The following is a 21,855-nucleotide window of genomic DNA, read 5'->3' on the forward strand; positions in this document are numbered from 1 at the left end:
ATGTATGCATAGAATCCATCTAGAAGAGAATGCTAAAACCTCTCGGGAATGTCAAAGAAGATTAAATCCAAATATGAAAGAAGTAGTTAGAGAAGAGGTCATAAAATTGTTAGACGTAGGTATCATTTACCCTATTTCTGATAGTCAATGGGTTAGTCCAGTTCAAGTTGTGCCTAAGAAGTCTGGGATCACAGTTGTTGAAAATGAGAAAAATGAATTAATCCCTACTAGAGTACAAACAGGGTGGAGAGTGTGCATAGATTATAGAAAGTTGAATAATGTTACTAGAAAAGACCATTTTCCATTGCCTTTTATTGATCAAATGCTTGAACGATTAGCTGGCCATGCATATTATTGTTTTCTTGATGGGTATTCGGGGTATAACCAAATCCCCATCGCCCCAGAAGATCAAGAAAAGACTACTTTTACATGCCCTTTTGGAACTTTTGCATATCGTCGCATGCCCTTTGGATTATGTAATGCACCTGCGACTTTTCAAAGATGTATGATTTCGATTTTTTCTGACATGGTTGAAAGATTTCTTGAAGTATTTATGGATGATTTTTCTATGTTTGGTTCCTCTTTTGATGAATGTTTGCACCATCTTTCACTTGTTTTAATTCGTTGCAAAGAGAAAAACCTTGTGCTTAACTGGGAAAAATGTCATTTTATGGTTAAAAAAGGAATTGTTTTAGGTCATGTAATCTCATCTAATGGAATAGAAGTTGATAAAGCTAAAGTTGACCTTATTTCAAAACTTCCCCCACCTAAAACTGTGAAAGAAATTAGATCATTCTTAGGCCATGCCGGTTTTTATAGAAGATTTATAAAAGACTTTAGCAAAATTTCTCGGCCTTTATGCCATTTACTTGGAAAAGAAAATGCTTTTGTCTTTGATAGTAATTGCCATGTTGCCTTTGAAAAATTAAAAAATTTGTTGACTACTGCACCCATTATTCGACCTCCTGATTGGAAAATACCTTTTGAAATAATGTGTGATGCTTCTGATTATGCTATAGGTGCTGTCTTAGGACAAAGACTTGAAAAAATACCTCATGTAATTTACTATGCTAGCAAAACTTTAAATGATGCTCAATTAAATTACTCCACAACCGAAAAAGAATTGCTTGCTGCTGTTTTTGCATTGGAGAAATTTAGATCTTATTTGTTAGGATCTAAAATTATTGTCTATTCTGATCATGCTGCATTAAAATATCTCTTATCGAAAAAAGATGCTAAGTCTCGTTTGATCCGTTGGATCCTGCTTTTACAAGAATTCGACTTAGAAATACGTGATAAAAAAGGATCTGAAAATGTTGTTGCTGATCATTTATCTAGACTAGTTGTTGAAACTATACATGATTCCACTCCTATCACTGAAACTTTTCCTGATGAACAATTAATGCATATTTCTTCATTACCTTGGTATGCTGATATTGTTAATTATTTGGTCACTAAAGAAATACCATCTCATTGGTCTAAGCATGATAAATCTAAATTTTATTCTGAGGTGAAAAAATTTATTTGGGATGATCCTTACTTGTTTAAATACTGCCCTGATCAAATAATTAGAAGATGCATTCCAAACTGTGATCAGTCTAAAATCATATCTTTTTGTCATGATCATGCATGTGGAGGACATTTTAGTGGTAAGAAAACAGCTGCTAAAGTTTTACAATGTGGTTTTTATTGGCCTACTATCTTTCATGATACATATGTTTATTGTAAAGCTTGTGAACGTTGCCAAAAGTTAGGAAGTTTAACTAAAAGAAACATGATGCCTTTAAATCCTATTCTTATTATTGACATATTTGATGTTTGGGGCATTGATTTTATGGGACCATTTCCTAACTCTTTTGGTAATCTTTATATTCTTGTTGGAGTCGATTATGTATCTAAATGGGTTGAAGCTATTGCATGCCACACTAATGACCACAAAGTTGTGCTTCGTTTTTTGAAAGAAAATATATTTTCCCGTTTTGGTTCACCACGTGCTATAATTAGTGATAACGGTACTCACTTTTGTAATAAGCCATTTGAACATTTGATGAAACAATATGGCATTACACATAAAGTCTCAACACCATATCACCCACAAACTAGTGGTCAAGTTGAAGTGTCTAATAGGGAAGTTAAGCACATTTTAGAAAAAACTGTGAATCCAACTAGGAAAGATTGGTCCTTAAGACTCATTGATGCATTATGGGCGTATCGTACCGCGTACAAAACGCCCATTGGCATGTCACCCTACAGACTTGTGTATGGGAAGGCGTGCCATTTACCTGTTGAGTTAGAACATAGAGCCTTCTGGGCAATTAAGCAGTTAAATTTTTCTTTAGACAAAGCAGGTGAGAAACGAAAGCTTCAACTCAATGAACTAGACGAAATTAGGAATGATGCATATGACTATTCAAAAAAGTATAAGGATCGCATGAAATTTTACCATGATAAAAATATTTTGAGAAAAGATTTTTATCCAGGTCAGAAAGTCCTTTTATACAACTCTCGTTTGCATTTATTCCCGGGAAAGTTACGCTCTAGGTGGTCTGGTCCTTACATTGTTCGTATTGTTTTTTCACATGGAGCTATTGAAATTGAAAATCCTAAAAATGGTGATATATTTAAAGTTAATGGACAAAAATTAAAACCATTTTTGGAATTAAAAACTGATGAAGTGGATGAGATACTCCTTGAGGACCCTGTTTACCATGCTCTTTGATTCCTGTGTGATCTTGATAACTTGTGTTTTATTTGTATTGTTGTTTTATGTGCGATTTAATTTTTGTTAGTTGTATCCTGTTCTATCTTGTTCTATCTTCGCAATGCACAATATCGAGGTACGACCATTCTAAACTTTACACTCTTGTCAATTTTAATTTATATTTATATTTTGACACATTGAGGACAATGCTTAAATTAAGTTTGGGGGTATCGAGTTTTATTGTGTTTGTTTTGTGTTTTATTTATGTTTGCTTTGCATTGTTTTTAATGTTTTGTGTTTTATTTTATGTATGCTTGTTTGAAAAGAAAAAAAATGTTTGTTTGAATTTTTTTTTTATTTATTTATATGTTGTGGTTTTGTTAATTTTTTTTTTATTTGTTCATTTTCATAAAAATTCAAAAAAAAAAATTTAAAAAATTATTTACAAAAAAAAAAAAAAATTTGGTGATATTTTTCATTTTCAATGATAAAAATTCTGATTGAGTTTGAAATTAATTCTCTTAAAAATATGAATAATTTTTAAGCTTTGTTTTTAATTATAGGGTCAATTTTGCTTGTAACAAAAATTACATTTTTCATAAAAACTCTTATTTCCTATAAGTTTAAGTGAAAAATAATTTTAATAAAAACATATTTTCTAAAAGCAAAATTGACAATTTAATTAATTATATAAGCTTAACTTTTATTCATAATAATTTCTGAGAGTTATTTTCATTGTGCAATTTTTGAGAAAATCATTTTTATATCACCAATAAAAAAATATATATATATATGTGTATTTTAATTTTTCTTTTGCTTGAGGAATAGCAAAACTTTAAGTTTGGGGGTGTGATAACTCTACAAAATAGAGTTATTTTACCATGTTTTACATGCTAATTGTTGCTTAGTTCATGAGTTTTTAATTAACTTATTAAGTTTTTATGTAATTTTTAATTTATTAGTCTTATTGTAGTTTTCTAGATTTTTATATGTTTTTATAGATATGTTATTATAATATGTTGTAGTTTAATTATTTAAAATTAGTATTGTTAGTTTGAATGCTAAAAATATGATTTTATTGAAATTAAATGTTATGTAAATTAAATTTTAATTAATGTTTTCATGGGAGTTATATGATATATTTTATTAATGAAAATATTTAATTTTAATTTAGTTTATAATTTATTGTGTAGGAAAATTATTGCCCTTGAAAAGCAAGAAAATCAAAGGAAAGATGGTAATTTTGAAAGAAAGTAACAAGAAAAATGGTGTTTCTCCAAAAGCCCAACCACGTGAGGCCCACTCTAGGCCCAACCCGTGGCCCCCCCTCCAACACCCAACCACCACATTGCTGCCATTTCCCTTATTGAGCCCAACAAAAATGCAATTTGTCCCTTTGTCCCCTATGACAAAAATGCCAACTTTTTACCCTTTTTCCTACACATTTTCACCACAACATCATCATTACACCCTATAATTTACCTCTACATACCATATTTATTTTATTTAATTAATCTAATCAATTTAATTAATTTAAATTGATTATTTTAATAAACTCACTTTGGCTATAAATATGGACTTTCAAGACCATTTTTGGTGTGCTTAATTTTTTGGGTTACCATCTTTTTCTCTCATTTTCTCTCTACCATTCTCTCTTCCATTTGGGTTTTTCAAGAGCATTTTGCAAGTATGTATGTCATTTATTTTGTAATTTCTATTCTAGTTATGTGCTTCTAATCTTTTTCATAAGATTATTAAGATCATGATGAAGCAACTTGTAACTAGGTAATATTTATGTTGTATGTTGATTTCCCTTGTAATGCAACAAAGTCTATGGATTTTTCTTCTTCATATATTTCTTTCATCTTAAATATCTTGTATTTTAGATTGTTAGAACATTTTTACACTTTGTTCTTCATTAGTGCATAAACATAATATTCTTTGTGTAAGATGTGTCATTAAATTGTACACATCCATGCTTAGAACAAAAATATTATGTTTTGCCTTATAAATAATGTTCATTGATTTATTTGCTATTTCATTAGATTGATTTACACTAAATGCTTTGAAATTATAATTTTGAAAAGTGAAGAAAAATCCTATCTTTTTATAAGAAAATTGTGCTTAAAATTATAAATATTTTTGGAAAATGATAGTTTAAATTATTTTAACTATCACTAAAACTTGGGAATCAATATACTAATAAATATTATTAAACTTACATTTTGTGGATTCTAGTATCTTAATAATCTTTTCTTTTAATACTTATTTTCAACTCATTATTGGTTTATTTTCATTATCTTAAAAAGCTTTATTTTTCAATATTTCATTTTATGTTCATACTATTAAAACTCATCAATCTTTGGAACTAGGTTAGAATTTATTACTTTTGATTTAAAATAGTTTCATTTTCGATTTTAGACAACTCCTTTGGGTTCGACATCCTTGCTTACGATCACTATTCTATATGGACGATTCGTGCGCTTGCGATATATAAATTTTTAAACATACCCGTTTTGGGTCCATCAACGACGAAGGTCGAGAACGGCAGGAAGCCGAGTGCGGCAAGGGGCCGGGATCGACGTTGAGCACGAGGAGTGCAGGCCGTTAGGGCAAGACCCTCCTAGGATGCTGGAGACATCCTCTCAGTGAAGATTGCAAACCTAGGGCCTGGTAAAACGCCTGGGACGACATGACCGCTATGTGTTTAGCCTGTTGGCTACTTTGTTATATGTTGTTGATAGTTATGCATATGTTATTTGATTTGTGTTGAGTTTTCTTGCTGGGCTTCGGCTCACGGGTGCTCTATGGTGCAGGTAAGGGCAAGGGAAATGTCGACCAACCATGAGTACGAAGAGCGTGGAGCGACGGGTACATGTTCGGCTTGCCTGGCCTCCACGGTTATGGTTATTTTTGGGAAAATGTACTGTAATAGTTGTTTTGTCGCCTAAGTCGACCATGTGTATTTTTTGATATGTAATATATTTTCTAAATAGTATTTTGGGATCCCATCTGTAAAAGCATCTGATTTCAATGAATAACTAAATGTTTTATATTTAATGTCTTTAAAAGGGTTTTATCTCAGTTTAGTCACACATTTACCCTAAAACCTCGATTAGCAAGCTAATGACATGTTTTTTTAACTCACTTATTAATGACTCTAAGGTAGTAGGGCGTTACAACTTGGTATCAGAGCGAGCCAAGGTTTATGGTTCCTGGAGATCAACCGAACATGTATGCTCGCTGCTAGTGATAAGCTTGACTCAGGGTTGGTTGGTAATTATTGAATTTTATGCTTGATTATTTGTTAAAATGCCATGTTTACTTGAATATTTTAATAGAGCATGATGAATTAGTTGACATATGCATGATGCTAGGGGATGGCCCCTTTGATTGTTGTATGCTATCTATGATATGTGGATTTTCTTATTGTGGTTGGTTGATGTGAATTGGGAGGTGGTTTTGGATGTTGTTATCATGCCTGATAAGCAGCGTCATTGATTGCAGGCATATTATGGTAATGCCTCGACGATCAATCAAACTTCATGGCAATAGGGCCGAGGATGACAACCAGGGTCAGGACCCTCTCCTTGCACCACCGAATTGGCAACAGTTATTTGTCGAGATGGAAGCTAGACTTCACCGAACAGAAGAAGAGCTTCGACAGTTGAGGCAACCGATCCCTCCTCATGGAATTGGGTTACAGGTTCCACAGGCTGTGGCACCAGTGCCAGCCTAGCCTGCTGTGGAGAATAGATGGAACCATTCTATGAGAGGTTCAGGAAGCAGCATCCTCCAACCTTCGAGGGTGGTCCAGACCCACTGCCCGCAGAGCAATGGATGAACATGATTTCTTCCATCTTGGATTTCATGAGGGTGGAAGGGAATGAGAGAGTAGTTTGCGCCAGCTACATGTTGAGAGAAGATGCCCACATATGGTGGGATGTGGTGTCTAAGAGAAGGAATATTGCAGTTATGACCTGGGAAGAATTTAGAAACATTTTCAATGAGAAGTATTACAGTATCGCAGTCTGAGCTGCAAATGTTGATGAGTTTACGAACTTGACTCAGAATCAAATGACAGTTACTGAGTATGCTCTGAAGTTTGACCGGTTAGCGAAGTTCGCTCCGGATTTGGTGTCGACTGACATGGCACAAAGAAACTGGTTAAAAACTCACATCTGGTCTAGTTCTACATACTCTCAGCATGCAAAGTACCTCCACTAAAGTATCCTACTACACTAGCAACCTGGATCTAGGTCACATTTATTCATAATACTAGTGGACCATACTAGTAGTAATTAATCTAAAGATTTCATAACTTTATTTTACCGTGAACTATTTAAGTTTATTATCTTAATCTTGATCCTCTCATATCGATATGAGATTAAGACCACACAGATAAACTTTGGAATTTTCTGATATTCACTTAATATTGTCATATAATATCGGGCATAGTCTATATATATAATAATTCAATTCAATTATTTATTTCATTTAAGACATTTTTCAACTATAATTGTGTTAAGGGCACTATTCCCAACAACCAGTTATCCATAATTTAATATTTTTAAAACAATGTCTGGGGTGATGGTGACATAGATAAGTAACAAGTAAAAAAAAAAAAACTCAGAATTTTAGTCTGAAAGGAATTTCTAACTTTGTGTAATAGATCAATGTATTTAAATGTAAAAAATACTTATTGAAATACTTAATATTACATTATGAATATGAAAGTGACTCTTTAATCAATAAAGCTATGATAGTTTTGTTTCGCTGTAAAGTATAAAGCTAGGTCTTTTGATTTTTATGCTTGTTTGGCTTCTCAATTGGAGGATTCCTACAAGTCTTCCTGTTATGTCCCGGTTGCCCACATTTCCCACAATTGATTATTACTTATGTTTCCCTCTTGATATTATTATTTTCTTTCTTGGTCTTCCTGTAGTGATTGTTGCTTTTAGAGGTAGTACCACTATGTCCAAGTGTTGTGGGAGATTCCATTCATCTTTATGAGGCAAATGATGAACATTTGCTTCGTACAACACTTTCAATGTTTATGTTTTGTAGAACTTTGCACAATAATTATAGACTCTCAAGTTTCTCTTTGCAATTACTGTTACTGCATGTTCACAAGGCATTTCATCTTCTTGAAACCTATTGCGAGTACATGTTCTATTATGTATATTTATTGTGAAATTGACTCCCTTTTCATCACGAACTTGGTATTCTATTGAGTTGAAAGGCAAGACTTGAAATATTTTTGTCACGAAATAGAATCAAACAATACACATTTCAACTAAAATTAATATTGAAGGTAACTAGTTACACTTCTGTGTAACTTAATAATTTTTGTGTTGTTGTTATGAAAGGTAATTGGTTACCATTCACTGGTAGATTAAAAAATATTAAGAAAAACTTTAGTTGCATACCTCATACTTCCTTTTTGAAACAATGTCATGCCGCAACTCATTTTTTGTTGCTGTAAAGACTTTTGTGAATGTTCCGTTTGCATTATTTAAGTTTGTCCAGACCCATTTTTGAACCAAGCTTCTAAGGATTCAACCAAGATTTCAATGGGGAGACCTCTTGCAGCTTTTACTACAGCATTGAGTGATTCCACGATGTTGGATGTCATCATTGTGTCCTTTTTGTTGGCGAGTATGATCTTGCCCATGTTTCATACCCGACCTTTTCTAAGTAGGGTCTAATGCGTTTGTCAAGTCTATCAAGACCTTTCATGAAACGGTCACATTCTGTTTTAGTATATGCCTTTGTTGCTGCAATAAAATTCATTTGTGGCTCTTCTCCATGGCTTCCATATTTTCCTTTTCAAATTATTGAGCAAGTGAAACATGCAATCTCCATGGAAAACATTTGGGTACACCATATGAATTGCATTGTCTATGCTCTTGTGTCTGTCACAAACAAGAGCCAATCATGTGGAATTTAAATATTGAAAAATAAAAACAAAAATTAGATATTCTTCATTGGTTAGTTCTGGTAAAGGTAATCAGTTACTTTACTCAGATATGAAAAAACATAACATATACGTAAATATCAGGTTGGGTAACCAGTTCCATTTTCTATGTAAACTAGAATATTTAATTTGAAGCTATCATACCTTCGCGTTCTCCATAGGTTTCTCTTTGTTTGGAGAAGAACCAAAGCCATGAGTTATTTTTTTAAGAGTCTGCTATTCCAAAAGCCAATACAAAAGTGTTGTGGTTTAAATCTAATGTTGATGCTGAAAATAGGGTACCACTATGTGCATTTTTCAGGAAAGTTCCATCAACAACAATTATAGGTCTCAAGTATTCCCAACCATTGATTGCGTTAGAGAAAGATATGTATAGGTATTTGAATCTATCTTCTTTGTCTGCGAGTAGGTGTGTGATTGTTCATGGATTTTCTTGCTTCAACATGTGAAGATACATTGGAAACTTTTGATATGAATCATTAGGGTTCCCTCTTACTAGTTCCAAAGCTTTCTCTCTTGATCTCCATACTTTTGTGTATCCCATGGTTACTCTGAAGTCTTCATTCATGTCATTCAGAATGTAATTTCTTTTTATTGATTTGTATTTGCTCTTTATTAATTCATCAATCACGATGCTTTTTGCTTGCCTATGATCCTTCATAACAATTTCAACAGAGCAAGTGTGTTTTGAAATGCATTTTCGTACCTTGAATAAATCTTGGTCTTTGTACTTAGAGGCTCTCACAAACCAGATGCATGTGCCATTTGCACTGGTAACTAGGTGCTCTTTCGGTTCTGATCTTTTTGTTTTGAACTAGAAGTTATGCAGCATGGCATAGTAGCTAAGAGCTGATTTGATTGTGTTCTTGTCCTTGTAAACTTGCCCTTGCTCTATTGTGTTGACCATGTGATCTGTTATTACTATTTGGATTTCCTCTAACTACCTTTTCCATTTTGTATTGTCTTCAATTATGAAATCTGCTATATCTTCAGCAAGATGAGGTATGTCTGGCAGATTGTTGCTCTTGTTGGTTGTGCTTGACATTCAAGTAATATTTGTTCATTGATGGAAACTTGGTTGGCTTGCATTAATAATGTCCCCACCTCCATTTCTTTTGCTATAGCTAGCTAATTTGCTAGTAGAAGAAGGTTTTTTCATTGCACGATTCTTGAACTATAGTCACCCACAGTGGCAAGTCTGTTATCGTTGTAACATCTTTTTTCTTTTATTTTTATGTAGAATAACACTGAGTTGTCTATTTCTAACTTTATTGGTGGTGTTTCTTTGGCTACTGGATAAGAAACTTCAATACTTGCATTTGTTTCCTTTATCTTTTTTTTTTTTTTTTATCAAATTCACAAAGTTATCAAGAGAATAATTTGGTGTAATTAATATCCCAGTCATTGTGTACTCTTGGTACCCATTGTTTTCATTTTATTTGCCTCCAAATTGAACTAATGAAGTAATATTGTCCATATTTGTAAATTTTGACAATAATTAAGGAATTAATAGGGTGTAACTCGTTACCTTTATCCATAATCACATTCACTGCAGAAAGATTCTTTTAATATATTCATTGTTTATAAGGTAACTGATTATCTTGTTGTTATTGAATTTTTGAGCAGTTAAACATCACATTCAACAATCGTTTTTATTTTTGAAATTTTTTAATATTAAATTATTTTTATTGAAAAGACAAATTACATATTCTAATTTATATTTGTATTTCTTCAATCATATGCAAATCATTTATATTCATTTAATTTTGATTTAAAGAAATTTTTTATAAGTGATAAAGAATGAAGAAATGATGTTACATATTTGATTACCTTTTTTGTAATTTGACTGAATGTTGCCGAAGATCGATTGAGGTGTTCGAATTTCATTTTTACATATTGATTTTCTTTGTTTCTTTTATCGTTTTTGTGGAAGTGCAGGTCGTCAGAGACTTTGTTTGGTTTCTGGAGGTGGAGATGACAAAGAGTCGAAGCTTCAGATTGTTCTTGAAGCTTCAAGAAGTTGTCACGGACTTGATAAGAGCTTCACGAAGTAGCTGTATCTAATCGGAGCTTCTTATTGTTCTTGATCGGAGCTTGAAGATGTTTTCGGAGCTAGAAGAGGTTGCTGCAGAAACGATTTTTCGGAGAAGATTTTGTGCCTCTAGTTTTTGAGAAGTTGATCAAAATGTTATTGTACCCCAGTTTTACTGATGTGTTATGGTTTAAATTTTGATTGCCTTATCTAATTAGTTAGGATATGTGTTTCCAATAAATTGTTATTCTTTTTTTTTTAATTTTCTCATACAAATTAAAAAAAAATATAATTTCTATAAATTTACACAAAAATATTATAAAAGCCTTATTTATAAAAGAATTTCGTTATTTATTCTTTCTTCGTCCAAATTCTCACTCCATAGTCCATCCTTCCAAACATAGTGTTAAAGAATTATTGATTAAAATTTTCAATAGATTTGATCATTAAAAGCAAAAGCAAACTCGTCAAAGTTTGTCCGATATCATTCAATTATATATTACTAAAAGAGTACTTGACATCTGTGACTGCCGACAACCGATACTTTCTCATTAGCTGAGTAATTTTTTTCCTTTAATATACATTTACACATTCATATACATTTTTTTTAAAAACTTGTTATATAGTTTTTATATTTCATTATTATTATCAATTTTTTTTCGTGGAGTTGAATACAAGAACGTCATGCTATGTAGTAATTGAATAGCATATGGTACACAGGGACCACTAGAGCAGAAGATAAGGAAGACCACAGTTTCCACTAGAAAAAACTGGACAAAAGAATCCCATTGAAGATGATATTATAAATTCCCACAAATTCCTTTTTCGAATAAACTAAAGGTATAAAGAGAATAAAGCACTTTTATACCGTCGTGCAATAAGGAAAACCACATATCAACCACAACACAAGCCGGTGAATATTCAACCATGAAAAGCTAGAAAAAAAAATAGCAACAAAAAGAGGACAAAATATCACATCATATTATAGAATCTTAATCAAACATCCAAAAACAAAAACAAAAAATACTTGGATAGAATCATATAACTAGATATAAAAGTTTGGACAAAATATTTTTTTTCCATCTTCAATTATTCTCTTAATTTTTTTACTTGATAAAAATATCCTCGAACTATAACACATATATACTTTTGCCCATCATGTCCAAAATAGAAAAAATAAATAAAAATTATTTAAAAAAAAAAATTAATAAAAATTTATTTTTAAATTATATAAAATCCAATAAATAAAAAATCAATAAACATAATTTTTTTAATCTAAATATAATTAAAAAAACTAAAACTAATATTTCTAAACTAAATTAAATTGAAAACTTAACCAGATATATATTTCAAATGTAGATAATTAATAACATTTAAAAAATAATCAAGCAAAAAATTTAAAATTTTAATTTAATTTAGTTCACAGTATAATTTAGTTTAGAAATAGTGAGTTTAGTTTGTTTTTTAAATTATATTTTGATTAAAAATTATTTATGTTTATTAATTTTTAATTTTTTGGATTTTATATAATTTAATAAATTTAAAAATAAGTTTTTATTTTTAAAATGATTTTTATTTATTTATTTTAATTTGAAATCAATTAATTAATAAATAATTATTTTTTAATTTTCACATTAGTAAATCATTACTATTTTGGACGGAAGAGAAAAAATTCTACAAATTTATAGTTCGGAGGATTTTGTCAAACAAAAAAATTTGGAAAACAAAAATCTACAAGTGATATAGTTCGGAGGAAAAAAAAATTGTTCTAAAAGTTACGTTAAAACAATATGATATTTCTATAAAAATTAATAGCTTCTCTTTCCACTTATTGAATCATCGGTCATTGTTATTTTTTTTGTAAAAAAATTACAAACTAAAATAAAACTACCAAAAGAAAGCATTATTAGCACTCCTTTATCCCTTAAAAGAAAGAGCTACAAGTAGTGCCAAACCAAGTATTACAAATTACATGTCTAAATTAAACTATGATCTACTAGTTAGTAATAAATAATGATTTTAAGTTTTTTTCTTTTAACTAAAATGGACTTCAATGTATTATTTTGAACTATTTCATAAAACAGAAAATCTAAAAATAAAATTTTTAAAATTGAGAATTTAAACAAGCATTCGTGTGATAATATTAAAAGAAAGTATTATCTTTTATTAAAATTATTTTTATCTAAAAGTAAACTTTTCAATTAATTGTTTTATTTGAATTTTAAATTAAAAAAAAAATTATAATGTGAACATTTCGTTAAAAACTAAACATACGTTAATAATTGAACTTAATTGACACTACATGACAAACGCAAGGATATAATTGTTTAAAAAAATCTCAGGGACTAAATTGATAATTTGTGTATAACTGAGGGTCCATGATGCTAAAAATCCTTTTTCTATCTTACTTTTTATTTTTATATTATACTGTATATTAGCTTTCTATATTATTTCTTTATATAATTTAAATATATATATTTTTTAGATATTATTTATTTATTTAAATAAAAGAAGATGGGTGAGAAAAAAAAGAATAGAAAAAGTAATTAAATTGGTTTGAAGAAGCAATAATATGTAGCTAGATGTGAAGAAATTTATATATTTATGGTAGCTTAGCTAAATCATAAAAACGATTCCACCATGATGAAGCTACAAGGAAAAAGTCCCACATCGGCCAGGTATAGGCATGGATCTACATCTCAATAGCTTATGCTTTTGGGATGGCATGCTTTCTGCACTGTATAAGTCAAAGCTGAAAGAAAATGCTTTGCTGAAGTAACAAGCATGGAAGACGTATCTAAGGTCACGTTTGGCACGATGTATATAAAGAGGTTGTATTGTATTAAATAAATGAAATACTATATTTAGAATTAATTTTGTATTGTATTAATTATTACAATCACAATACAATATCAATCGTATTATTCAATACATAAAAATGGTATGTGTTAGTTCATATTGATTTTTTTTTTCAAATTAAGTTGTATTGTAGTAAGGTTTAGGTCGAGGTCGGGGTCAGTGGTTAGGGTCCAGGGGTCAGGGGTTGAGGTTAGTGCCAAAGCTGGGGTTGGGAATTGGGGTTGAGGTCGGGGTTTGGGCCTAGGGCCGGGGTCGGGGTTTGAGGCCGAGGGTCGGGGTCTGAGGCTGGGGTCAGGGTTGGGGGTCAGGGGTTGGGGTCTAGGGTTGGGGTCCGGGCTTGAGGTATGAGGCCGAGTTCGGGGTCGGGGGTTTGGGGCCGGGGTCTGGGGTGGGGGCCGCGGGTTGGGGCCGGGGTCTGGGATGGGGGCCGCGGGTTGGGGTCGGGGTAGTATCACCTATGATATCGTTTAATAATATTATTTTATTTAGTTTTAATTAATACAATATAATTCAGTTGAGTACAAAACATAATATAATTTAATACAACATTTTAATACAAGTAAATATCAAATATAGTGTTGTATAAACATAATATTATACAATACAATATAATACGGCATACCAAAAGTATAAAGATAGGTAGAGAATTTTGCACAATATAATACAATCACTAAAAAAAAAAGCATAAATCCAGGTAAAGAATTTTGCACAATATGAAAGAAAATATATTTTATTATTATTAGTCCTACTCCTCTATACTAAAAATGTGACCTACTGCTTTTTTTATACGTTCTTAATATATATATAATAATAAAATAACTCCAATTTTCTATCAAATTAGTCCTTTGCTAACATTTCAACTAGAGTAGTCTTATGTCAATCATTACACTTGCATAATAACCAAAATGCATAATAGCAAAATATGAACTATGAAAGAAACCATGGAATGGATAAAGAACAACATTTACCACATTAATATATACTCGAAGATATTGAGATAGCATCATCATTATCATAGGATCTAAATTTAGAGAGAGAAGAAGATTTTATAGAAGCATTAAATTGTAGTTTTAAGTTAGTTTAAAAAATCTGCCAATCACTAAAACAGTTGAAATTAAATGCTTGTACCATGTGATTTTGAACAACGCGTGGGGTTTATTGAGTTGTATTTTTCACATATTTGAAAATTTATAAATGTACTTTGCTTGAAATTGTATGTATATAAATATATCGTATATATGTATAGAGAAAGACTATGGTGCATCCACTTTTTTGGCTGGATCAGTGTAGTTTGTATGTGTTTTCTATATCTCGATAATTTTTTTTCTAATTTTTTTATATGACGGTGTACATTGTATTCATTTAAGACATCCTGCAATTTTCAAGAAATTCTGAATAATTTACAATACCGAAAATAATGTTAAAACAGTTGAATTTTACACGTGCATACAAAAAAATAAGCACGCTTGCAACAAGTTGTTTGAACCTTATTTTCAGTGCTGTAAATTATTTAGAATTTCTTAAAAAATTGCAGAATATCTTAAATGACTACTGTTTTACACCCCAAAATAAATACAAATTGAATCACTCAGCCGGGGTATAGTTGACAGACAAGTGCATGAAGAAAGCGTACAAATAGAATATCAAGTTAATTTTGGAGTGAGCAGCTCGAGTTCAACTTGACAACTTACGACAACCAGATAATCTTTAGAACACCTCTTAAGCCAACAACCTAGTTCGAGATGTGTGATGGCCAGATCGCCTTTTTGAAACTCTAAACTTAGCCCATGTCAGGATAGGTTACCTCTCAAGCATCCAACTCGAGGAAGTGGCCAGCTCGCATAAGCTTCGTCATGACGCATAATGAAGGATCCCAAAAGACTCGGAGATTCCTTATACGTTCATTAATGCCAAGGTTTTATTACACATTTCTTACCCGAGATAATAGATGTAAATTCTATAGGCAATCATTTCCTTATGTAAATGGGAGGTTATCCAAATTTATTATTTACCATACTTATATACGCGGTGACCCAAAGTTGTCCAGAAAGACCCCCCATAAATACCAGAGGAATTGATAGAAAAAGGGACTGATTTTTTATGTACTAAAACTCTGCTGAAATTGTGATGAACAGTTTCTCCCAGAGCTCTAAATAGATCAATAAGATTGTTTCGTGGACTAGGTGAAATTTAACCACTGAACCATGTAAAAGTGTGGGGGTTTGTGATATTTTTTCATTTGTTCAATTACGGTTTAGCAAAAGTGTAACGTCCCAAAAATGCTAATAAGGTTTTGTGCCTTGATTAGCGTGTTAGGAGGGCATAATTGGATGCATGTATGATTAATTGGTTAAATGCATGACTACGTGGTATGCATGATATATATGGTAATGTGAATATATGTGTATTAAATATGCATGCGAGCCTGTTCTTGTCAATACGTGCATATTTATAATTTTGGCCTGTTGAAGGCATAAATGTGAGTATATGCGTTAAATGATCAAGGACCACATTATTATGTTGATATATTTGCAGTATTTGGCTCGAGGCGATCCTAGTGAGTACATTAGCAGAAAAGTCACAACGGGGTCCAATACCCGGCTCGGGGCGAGTATATGGGTATTTCGAGGACTTAGTGTGTATTTAGGATTTACTAGTTGCAGATATTTGGTGATTAATTGGGTGTGTTGGGAATTTATAGGGCCACTCGAAGATTAGCTTGAGTTGGGGCAAACGACGATTTGGCCCTTGGGGCCATTAAAGGATAAGAGTAAGCTTAAGGGGTGTTTTGGTCTTTTGAGGTTAAGGATAGACTTAGGCTGGGAACTATGAGGATGCAAAAGGATGGACTTAGGCAGCTGGGTGGCTTTGAGAAAATACTGGAAACTAAGGAAAGACAAAAGGAATGAACTCTCTCTAAGCTCTGAATATCTTCTCTCTCACGATTCCCTCCTCTCCTCTTGAAGACTTAGGAAATTTTGGAGAATTCTGGTGTTGAGGCTTTGAATTTGAACCTGGGAACTTGGGAGGATAAGCTAAGGGTGTGGGAAACCTAGTCTAATCTCGGAATCTCCACTAAGGTAAGATTCAAGCAAGTTTTGTTACTAAAATCCTTAGTTTATTTTAAGTGTCTTGAGGTTCTGAATTTAGGTGCTTGAGCTTAGGTTATGGTGATTGCAATGGGTTTCTGGGTGATTATGATGCCTAGGGTGTGTGGTTAAGAGTCTCGGACTCAGTTCTGGTTTTGGTGTAAGGTTTCACTGATTTTCTGTTGAAATTGGTTGGGAGAAAAGGCTGAAAAACCCCAGAATTTCTGGGTTCACGGGGGTGTGCTGCAACCTAGTTCATGGGCGCCGCGTGACCTTAGGAGCGCTGAGGGCTTGCTGTTTCACAGGCGCACCGGCTAGTCGCAGCCCACCTATCTTTGGGACTTAGGGGCTGGCGTCTCAAACTTGGGGGCGCACCGTGATCTTTAGGGTCAGGTCACAGCCCGCCTAGGCAGCCTTAGCCAAAATAGGTTTTTGGGCTCGGGGATTTAAATCTAAGCGCTCGGACAATTTCTACTACCCTGTTTTAGTAGAATTCGAAGTCTCGGATGCTAGTATTTTATACCAAAGATTTTAATTGGTTTAGGATTTTAATGGTTATTCACATTGTGACTAGGTTTGTAACGCCCTAAACTCCAGGGACCGTTACGGTGTGCCTTGTAAACAGTGCTAAACTTGCTAATCGAGTCATTTGGCCAAAATCGTATAACTAAGTATGATTAGCGGTTTAGGGATTAAAATTTTTGGTTAAGATATAACGTTTCATTAGAACGTTTACTGTATACATTGGGATCCCAAAAATATAATTTAAAAGTCTATTACAAGAAAATATTTACAACCAGCTGATCTAAGCGGTAAAACAGGGTTTAACCCTAGTTCCTCTCCTTCAAACCTCGGCCGTGGCGGTCGAGCAGCTGCACATGTACACATCGTCACCTAAGCTCTCCAACTCAAGGATGGTCCAACTTTCTTTTGCCTTTACCTACACCACATAGCACCCGTGAGCCGAAGCCCAGCAAGAAAACTCAATATGCTCATGAACAGTCATATCATGATATTAAATCATATCTGGCATGTCTAGCAAACATAGCTCTATTCAAGCATGCAAATAAACTCAAACAATGCTGGGAATTGAGGATAGTAAATCCTGCCCTCCTGATTGGATGACTATTAAGTCTATCCTAATCAGATGAGTGATTTAACACTAGAGGTTCTGGTAAACCATACTGAGTGACCGACAAGCAAGTCACTACGGGGCTCAGTACCCAAAGCCATGCAAATGATGATCAGAATGATCATACAGAGCTTATAGCCCTGAATAGATGAGTGAATATCACTTTGAGGTTCTGTTAACCATACTGGGTGACTGACAAGCAAGTCACTATGGGGCTCGGTGCCCATAGCCGTGTAACGAAACTGTTACCTGGGCTTTCCTGCAATGGCTCTAATCAGATGAGTGACCGCTGGGTAAGTCACTAGCTTAAACAGATGAGTGACTGATGGGTAAGCCACTAGCTTAAACAGATGAGTGACTGATGGGTAGTCACTAGCTTAAACAGATGAGTCACTAATGGGTAAGCCACATAAGCGCTTTTAGTTTTCATCGAACTTGAGGTCAGTTCGACATTAACGCTCTTCTGAGTCATTTAATGCAGATGTTGATTAGATCTAATCTTTGTTGTCTTGCGTTAAATACGCTAAGGCCGTTCCTGACTTATGAGTCAGCACTGTGTGACCAGTGCCCAGTACCACTGCCAAACTTGACTAAAGAGTCACAGCTTCACAGTTGATACTAACACATTTGCCAATTCTGATTAATTAGTCAGTGCCGTGCACAAGTAAGCAAGGCTACCAAGTATATGTCATATGTCAAATATTCAAACGTAGGGAATTCAGCATGCTTACTTAACAGTTGCTAGAACAATTATGATCATGCACAAACACAGAGACTCAAGCTCTGACTAGTCTCATAGTCAATATTCATGGCATGCCCTAATCACATGTTTTTCGTGCATCACTGCATCACACTTAATCATCCAGCATGCCTCAATAATAACCATATGCAAATGAGTAAGATTGCTAAGCATTCAATATGCTATCAATATTCACATTTAAACATCCAACATGCATCAAGAATAACCATGCATGTCACATATGGGGTGCAATTTTCTTACCTTTGGTCCAAGCACAGGTTACCAATAAATGAGCCGCAAGCACGATCCCGATTCCAAGCCTCTAGTGATAACCTAGTCACAACCACAAATGGTGATCCAATGAGTTCAAGTTCTAAAACCAATCCCAGAACTAAGACTGTAATGCCCCCAAATTTCCTAATAAGGTTTAGGACCTTGATTTGGAGGCCGGGAGGGCCATAATTTATTTATTATAGTATTTAATGATTATATGCATGTTTACGTGGATTATATTATTATATGATGGTGAATGCATGCATATGGGCTCATATGTTAATTATGAGGGTAATATGGTAATTTGGCCACTGTGGGCGTAATTGTATATTTTGGGTGCGTGATTGTGATTAATTAATATAGCCACATTATAAGGTGGATTGATTCGATCTATCGACATGAGACGATCATGGGATGTAAGTGTTCGGTCTAATCATAACGGGTTTAAGTTCGGGGCTCGGGGTGAGTCTCGGGGTGAGTCTCGGGGTGAGTTTCGGGGTGAATTTAATGATTATAGCGTTACCGGGGATTTTAGGGTAACAAGATGTGATTTATTGGCATTTGAGAATGTTGAGAATAGCGGGAATTGGAGAGCGTTAATTATAATTAACGGTATAGGTTGGAAATGACGAATTTACCCTTGGGAGTGTTTAGAAGCTTTTAAATTGGCCTAGGGGCATTATGGTCTTTTAACCTTAAGGATTTATATCAGCCTTAGAAATTTTGGAAGGCTGTGGATTGATATTAAAATAGAGCCTATCCTCTCTTTCTTCCTTCCTTCCCGTACAAGTTCTCCTTCACCCTCTTCTTTAAGTTTTGAGAGCCTTTCTTGAGGAAGCAAGCTAGGGAGTCAAGCTTGGGGGGGTTTAGCTTGAGTTCAGCAATTGGGAAGGATTCAAATCATGTTTGGGGTAAGTTTCTACCATTAATTTATGGTTCATACTCTGTTTTGAGTTTTAGCTTTTGACTTGTGAATCACTTGTAGAAAGTTTGAATTAATGGAGGTTTGGGTGATGTTTACTTTGGGTTTTGATGAGGGTGAGTTGTAGAGGATGTTTGGTGGTTGAATTGGGTGTTAGGTTGGGGTTTGGGACAAGTTTGAAGGGCTGTTTTGAGAGGAAAAACGCAGGGGAGTTTGCTAGTGTGTTGCTGGTTTTTGGGCTGTCAGGGTAATGAGCCGCGGCCTACGGTGGTTTCTGAGGAAATTATGCCTCTGTCAGGGGGATGAGCCGTGGCATGGCTATGGTGAGCCGCGGCCCATCAAGGCAGATTTGGCCAAAAATGGGTTTTTGGCCTAGGGATGCTAGCTTAAGGCCTCGGGGTTGATCCTAGTACCCGGTTAAGTAGGGATTGATGTCCCGGAGGCTAGATATTGGTTTGGAAACTTATGTTGATCATTTTTATTGATGATACCTTATATTTGGTTATGACTAGGTGACCGCTAAAGGACGAAAAGTTGATCGTTCTCAAGAGTCATTCTTTTAATCATTCTAGCTCGAATCTGAGGTAAGAAAACTGCACCCTGTGTATATGTGACATGCATGGCTATTATGATGCATGTTGGTTGATTACTGAGTATGACATGCGTGGTTATTATTGGTGCATGTCGGTTGATTATTATGTATGACATGCATTTCTATTCTTGATGCATGTTGGTTGACTATTAAACGTGACATGCATGGCTGTTATTGGTGCATGTTGGATTGCTGGATATATTGCATATGATGCATGAGAAACATGTGATTAGGACATGCTTTGTATACTGGGTATGATATTGTTCAGAGCTTGAGCCTCTGTGGTTGTGCATGGTCCTAATTGTACTGGTATCTGTTTAGTAAGCATGCTAAATACCTTATTTATGGATATTGAACATGTGGTATACGATTGGTGGCATGACTTGCTTGTGATGGCACTGACTAGTCAGGGACCGACTCTAAAGTCGAGAATCACGCATTGAATGGCTCTATGGCATTCATGCTAGACCGACCCTAGGGTTGAAGAACTTATAAGCGCTTGCCTGGTCTACGATCAGATGACTATAGCCAAGGTATATGACCCCGGTGACTGTTTGTCACATGGCTAAGGGACGTTGTGCATAGTTTCGACTCTAGAGTCATGAGGAAGGTTTTGTTGGTGACTAATCACCTTGCACCTGTCCTAATCAAACTTAAGAAAGAATCACTTATCGGTTAAGCCCTGGTGACCCTATCATCACATGGCTAGAGGGAGCGATGCTCATTATTGTGACTTTTGGCTATTGTCACCTATTTGCTTGGACTGATAGTCCCGAATGGTTATTATGATCGTTGTTGATATTATATCATGCTCTATTGTGTTTTCTTGCTGGGCTTTGGCTCACGGGTGCTACGTGGTGCAGGTAAAGGCAAGAGGAAGCTGGACCATCCTTGAGTTGGAGAGCTTAGGTGATGACGTGTACATATGCAGCTGCTCGTCCGCCACGGCCGAGGTTTAAAGTTGAACTAGGGTTGAACCCTGTTTTGCCGCTTAGAACGGCCTGTTGTAAATATTTTTCTATAATAGACTCTGAAATTATATTTTCGGGATCCCAAAGTATATATATTAAACGTTCTAGTGAAGCGTTACATCTCAACCAAAATGTTTAATCCCTAAACCGCTAATCATACTCAGTTCACGATTTTGGCCAAACGACTCGATTAGCGAGTTTAGCACTGTTTACAAGTCACACCATAACGGTCCCAGGAGTTGGGGCGTTACTAAGACCTAGCTTCTGAGACATCAAACCCCACCAATCTGGGTAGTAGGAATGATCCTGAGGCCTAAGGTTTGAGTTCCCAAGCTTAAAACATCATTTCGGCCTTAAATACCCTCAAGCGCTGCGGCCCAAACTCCCTGAGGCATGGCCCCTAGCCAAAACAAAACCAGCAAGGGCAAGCGCCGCGGCCCCCAGAGCCCCCAAAGTCTTCCACCTGCTTCTTCGAGCCCGGGCCGCGGCGCCCAAGAACAGGGCCGCGACCCAACCTCGGAGCAGCCATTTTTCTCCATTTTCAACCTTCTAAAACCTCCCAAAAACA

The sequence above is a fragment of the Humulus lupulus genome, chromosome X (genome assembly GCF_963169125.1).
Source record: "Humulus lupulus chromosome X, drHumLupu1.1, whole genome shotgun sequence".
NCBI lineage: Eukaryota > Viridiplantae > Streptophyta > Magnoliopsida > Rosales > Cannabaceae > Humulus > Humulus lupulus.